This window comes from Mauremys mutica, unplaced genomic scaffold (assembly GCF_020497125.1).
Source record: "Mauremys mutica isolate MM-2020 ecotype Southern unplaced genomic scaffold, ASM2049712v1 000922F_np12_obj, whole genome shotgun sequence".
In the NCBI taxonomy this organism is placed as follows: Eukaryota; Metazoa; Chordata; order Testudines; family Geoemydidae; genus Mauremys; species Mauremys mutica.
Genome location: NW_025423074.1, coordinates 23602 through 29439, shown reverse-complemented (window position 1 = coordinate 29439; position 5838 = coordinate 23602). Strand labels below are relative to the sequence as shown.

The 5838-nt window shown below is 51.3% G+C and overlaps 2 non-coding genes across 2 annotated transcripts; one reads left to right on the top strand and one right to left on the bottom strand.

Annotated features, from left to right (window-relative positions):
* Positions 1-535: 535 nt before the first annotated feature.
* On the bottom strand, positions 536-607 carry TRNAY-GUA. The gene has a single exon. It is a non-coding gene; the product is annotated as a tRNA-Tyr (tRNA).
* Positions 608-3444: 2837 nt separating this feature from the next.
* TRNAQ-CUG lies at positions 3445-3516 on the top strand. Its single transcript has one exon. It is a non-coding gene; the product is annotated as a tRNA-Gln (tRNA).
* Positions 3517-5838: the final 2322 nt, after the last annotated feature.

Sequence of the window (5838 nt, the reverse complement as noted above, 5' to 3'; positions counted from 1 at the left end):
ATTTGTAATATGAATTTGTCTTTTTTCACCTTCCAGCCACTGGGTCTTGTTATGCCTTTCTCTGCTCGGTTAAAGAGCCCTTTCATACCCAATGTTTCTGTCCATTAAGGCCTTTCAACACTTCAATGAAGTCACCTTTCAATCTTCTTTTGATAAGCTAAACAGGTTGAGCTCTTTCAATAGCTCACTAGAAGGCATTTTTCTCCAGCCCTCAGAACATTTATTGGCTCTTTGGTCATCAGACTCCTGAACTGCAGCTGGATGTGGCTCTTGTTCTTCTGCACAGTACAGCTCCTGGAGAAGAGGGATCTGCAAATGATACCTTTGTTTAATTGATGAAAACATAAACTAGACACTTAGAGGATTGGAACTGATTTCAGCTGATGGACAACTTCGCTAGGTTTTTATGCATTTGGACAGTGAAATGTTGAGTGTTTACATTCATATCAAGCACCCCCTATAGTGGAGCTCCTGAACATAATGGAGAATGGAAATGAAAATGTTTTCCTTTTTTTTAAAAAGAAAGAAGGTTATAAGAGGACACTGGGGTTTGAACCAAGGACCACTTGATTTACAGTTAAGCACTCTACCACTGAGCTATATCCCCATGGCAACAGGAGTATGGAATCATGATCTCCAGGACTTTGAAGGACAGACCCTGCTTCATCGAGGTCCTTTGCCATTCCCAGACCACAGGTGGTTTTAAAAATGGGGGTTGATTCAACTTCTTAAATGTGGTAAACACCACAGCTTGCGCACCCACCGATATAGCTTCTCCCACTGACATAGCTGCCACCTCTTGGGGAAGTGGATTAACTACACCCACAGGAAAACTCTCTCCCCTCAGCATAGAGCAGTGGTTCTCAAACTGAGTCAGGACCACAAAGTGGGTCATAACCCTGTTTTAATGGGGTCGCCAGGGCTGGCATTAGACTTGTTTGGGCCTGGGGCTGAAGCCAAAAGTTGGAGCTCCACCACCCAGGGCTGAATCCCTCAAGCTCTGGTTTTGCCCTCCCCCAATTGGGGCAGGGCTCAAGCTTTGTTTCCTGTGCCTCTGCTCAGTGGGGAGGGGCCTGGTTTCTTTTTCCAAGGCCATGTAGTGAGTTTTTTTTGGCAGAAGGGGGTTGCAGTGAAAGGAAGTTTGAGAAACCCTGGCATAGAGCCTCTGAGTATGTCTAGACTTGGCTCCCTGTGGCAGATCAGAGACTGAAAGTGCAGCCATGGAGACACCACACACCAGCCTTGCCCAGCAGGCAAGAATCAAACCTCCACAGAAAGGCACTTGTTGTTTTCTAACCCATTTCCCTAAGCCCTCAGCCACCACCACTTAACAAAGGGGCTTTTCTACACGATGGTTCTGGTCTCACTGAAGGGTCATTTCCAATTGTTTGCTCAGACCAGCATTAGGGGAAATGGTGCCCTGGGCAAAGCTTGTACTTTGGCACTTCCCCATTGCCCCTGGACGATCCCCCTCCCCCTTTACCGCTAGCTCCTGCACTCCCAACCCTTGCACCTCCTTCACCCCTAACTCCTGCCCCCTCCTGTGCCCCCTTTGCCCTTAACTCCCTGTGCCACCAGCCATTGCCCCTCTCCTGCAGCCCCTTCACATGGCTCCAGTGCTGGGGGCCCCGCACTTGTTCTCCCTTTCCCTGGGCTTTGGCATCACTAGCCCCTGATTAGCGAGTAGGGTTCAGTGGTTCCCAAAATGTGGGGCATGACTCCTAGGGGGACACAGAGGAACATTCATGGGGGCACCCCAGGGCCTGAGCCAGCCCCCATGGAGGGAGCAGCACTCAGCCCCACTCTGCCCCAGCTCTTCCCCAACCCCACCCTCAGCCTGGGGCTCTGGCTCCCAGCTCGGCCTCGACCCCCTTACCCCTGTCTGCACCCCTCTCCCCAGCAAGCAACAGCCCCACTGCCAGCCTCGGTTCTTGACCGCAGCTTCCGAGGGGCCACAGCCATGGCTAAGAGGGCACAATGTGAAATGTTTGGGGAATCACTGGTTTAGGGTGACGTCCTCAATCACATCTATGCAGTCCAATAAAAGCAATTCCTCACCCACCTACCTACCCCTCCATCAGGACGGACTAGGTATGTTCTGCTGCCCTTCACTCGTGCAGGAAGGATAATAACATTTAATTCCACTCAATCCTAAAGTGATTTGTAACCCACCACCAGCCAAAACTGGTCATTTTGTGAAAGCGGCCCCATCATGCTGCATAGCGAGGCAGAGTAGGTGTGTCTGTGCAAACACGGTCTGTTGCTGAAGTCTTTCCCCCAGCTCCTCACTAGATGTGAGGGGGGAGCTCATTCAGCCCCTGCTTCCACTTAGTATTTAAAAACTCCTTATTGTCCCTAGCTCTGCTGACCTTAGATTTCTCCTCCTGTCTATTTCTTGATAGTTCAGATGAGGTGGCTGAGTGGCTAAGGTGATAGACTGCTAATCCTTGGTGCTCTGCATGCATGGGTTTGAATCCTCTTCTCATCAGATGCATTTAGTCTTCACCCCTCCTTTGTAAACAACAATCTTCCCCCTTGGGTACAATAACAGATCAAATAATGTTGCTTCCTGCAAACAGAAACCAACTCAGAACTCACTTGCTTTAAATAAAATGTCTAAATCCCAGATTTCTTTAAAAAAAATTCTCTAGTCCCATATTTCTTAGTTTTTATCTCAAAAGGGAACATCCTCATCATCTCCCCCAAACACCCTGGGACCTGCCCAAATTATTAAAATACCCTCAACCCGAGCAAGGCCAGAGCAGTGAACCAAAGCTAGTGTCTAGGCCAAGCTGTTCTGAAGGAGGCAACTCAAACATTTTCTCCCTGCTTCCCTTGGCAAGGTCTGACTGAGAAAACAAAATCCCCCAAACTGAAAATTTTCTCCTGAAAAACCAACACTAGTCTGTTTGGGGACTTTGGTTTGAAAGTATTATTGTTATTATTCTCTTCTGATTTCTGAATCAGTTCAGTTCAGTCCTTGTTCTCCAGGTGTGTTTCCAGCTGCTGAGTTCTGGGGGAGAGAGGCCAAGTCATGATGTCTCTTCCCCTCTTTCATGTTTTTTTCCAACTTGATAGGAAGCTCCTTTGCTACCATGTGAGTCAAGCAGTGTCCATTGTCTCTGTGCTATCTCAGAGAAGCCTGCATTGTGCACGGTTCCTGGGCTAGTCCTTGGGAGTGTGGATTCCTTCAATGGGCCAGCAGCGAGTCTGGCTCCTCCCTTGTCGCACCTGAAAGGCTGGTGGGGGGCATTTCCCAACCTCATAACATATCCCAGTAACGCACACAGAGCAAAACTTCATAACTTCCCAACCAATGCGAGCACATAGACTGCAAGAAGACATTAATGTTCAACAGATGAACAGTTCAAGATTTTTAAAATGATACCTCACACAAGCCAGCCCCATGAGGGTCACCAATGTGCAGAGAAAGCAGCATGAGCTGGTCCCATGGTGTAATGGGCAGCACTCAGGACTCTGAATCCTGCAATCTGAGTTCAAATCTCAGTGGGACCTTGTGTTGGCTTGTGGTAAAGCCCTGGAGCTCCCAGTGCTCCACGTCCCTGTCTCCAGCTGTGCAAGAACAAGTCTTTCCCCTCCTTCTGGGTGACTCAGGCTGTGGTGGGTCAGGGCTCTAGAACTGACACCTGAGGGTTGGGATTCTCATGGCTTCACCTGGTGCCCACAAGTCTGGCACTTGCCACTGTGCTTTCCCTCTTGCCCACCTGGTGCTTGAAGGAAGCAGGGCCAGGCTTCCTAGTCAGGGCTGGGCAGGTGGAAGCCCAGCACACCTCTCCTCCTCTGGGCACCTAGAGTGGAGGCGGCTGGTGCTGACAGCTCCAAGGGAAGGCTTAAAAGCAGCGGAGGTCAGGGCAAGAGGAGGGGAGGACCATGCCTATGTGTGGCCAGCAGACAGCCACAGAGACATGGGGCCAGCCTGCTCCCTGCTGTGCTGAACCCCCACTGATGACCACCTGCAGATCAGCTGCTGATGCTCTGTGGCCAACATCAGAAGAAGGTAGGAAAGCAGGGCTGGGCCTCTTATGGTTCCCACTCCAGGTGCTCACTTTGGCAGTGAAGCAGCCCATTTTCTTTGGCAAGTCAGGAAGGGCAAAGGCAAGACTGGAAGCACCTGGGGCTCATGCCCCAGCCTTTGTGACACCCAACCCCCAACACCTTCCCGGGGCTCTAGCTGAAGCCAGAGCATTGGCCTGAGCCGCCAAGAAGAGGTTCCAGCCCTGAAGGGAGCAGGACTTGCAGCACAAAGTGAGCACAACCACGAGGGGACTCAAATCCTGAATCATCTGATCCACAGGGAGATGCCTTATCCTTTAGGCCACATGATGAGGGGGTCTAAGCACTTCTTTGGAAAAGCTGAACACTGTGTTTCTCGGGTCATCTGCTGTGGGGGCCGAGACTCTCTGGGTACAAGAAGTCAAGTTCCCAGCGAGATGTGAGACTTAATTCTCTGGAGCCAGGTGCAGGGTTTTGGCAGGGAGGCTCAGGCATGGGGGATTGGGGTGCAGCGGATGGACCAGCTGTCTAGGTGCAGAGATTTAGGGTATGGCTACACTTACGGTTTGCAGCGCTGGTCATCCAGCTGTGTAGGAGCAGCGCTGGTGTGTGGCCACACTCACAGCTACCAGCGCTGGTGTGTGGCCACATTTGCAGCATTAGCAGCGCTGTTGGGAGTGCTGCATTATGGGCAGCTATCCCAGCATTCAAGTGGCCGCAACGTGCTTTTCAAAAGAGGGGGGTGGAGTGGGGTCTAGTGTGACAGGGAGCGGGGGGAGAGAGAGAGGGGATTTTTGGAGCCAACACTGTGTGTTTAGCTTCCTGACTTGAAAAATCAGAACATGTTTCCGACCCCTTAGTCTTAACTCTTAATTGCAAACAGCCTGCAGCAAACACGACTCCCCGCTGTTTCATTCACTCTCCCTGCCTGCCGCTCATTTGATTGTTTACAGCCAGGTACAGGTGATCACAGCAAACAGGAGCTCTGTTTGTTTTTTAGATAAGCAGCAACGGAGCTCTGATCAGAGCTCGTTCATAACAAAACAAAGAGAGGCTGCATAACAAAACAAAGAGAGTAATTTATAAAAGCATTCTGGGATACACCTTATACCCTGGAGGCCAATCACAGCGCTGGTGTGTGGCCACACTTGATGACCAGCGCTGCAGCACCAGAGCTGGAATCCTTATTCCCCATGCCGAGTGAGGTGTACGGCCAGCGCTGCAGCCAGGGAGTTGCAGTGCTGGAAGTGCCCTGCAGGTGTGGCCACTTACTAATTGCAGCGCTGGTGGAGGCTTTCCAGCGCTGCAAATCGCCAGTGTAGCCATGGCCTTAGTCGCACTGAGGCACAGGAGGGAGGAGGAGGAGGAGGAATCCTGCTGACAGGCAGTGGCTGTGCAGAAAAAGAGGAGGGGTTCCTGGGACTTTTTTTGCCTCTTTTGCCTGCCTGCTCACTCTTGTGGTGAACAGTGAAAATATTCTCAACTAGCTCAGTTGGTAGAGCATCAGGCTCTTAATCTGAGGGTCCAGGGTTCAAGCCCCTGTCTGGGTGCTCAGCTTTTAAGTTGCCTTGTGTGCCGGGAGCCAAATTCTGTTCACAGCCACATGCGGATTCCCAGAAGCCGTGGCCATTTCCTGGAAAGGTTCCTTTCCTCAGGAATCAGGAGAGAGGCCACATCTGCAGATGCAGAAAGCGCAGTCTCTGGCCCCCAGGAAGTGCTGTGGGGCCAGGTGCTGAGAAAGCCCAGAGGGGGAGCAGCAGAGATGGGGGGAAGGGAGAGAGAAGCAATGAGGACAGAGTACAAGTGTAAAGGGGGCATCTGGTC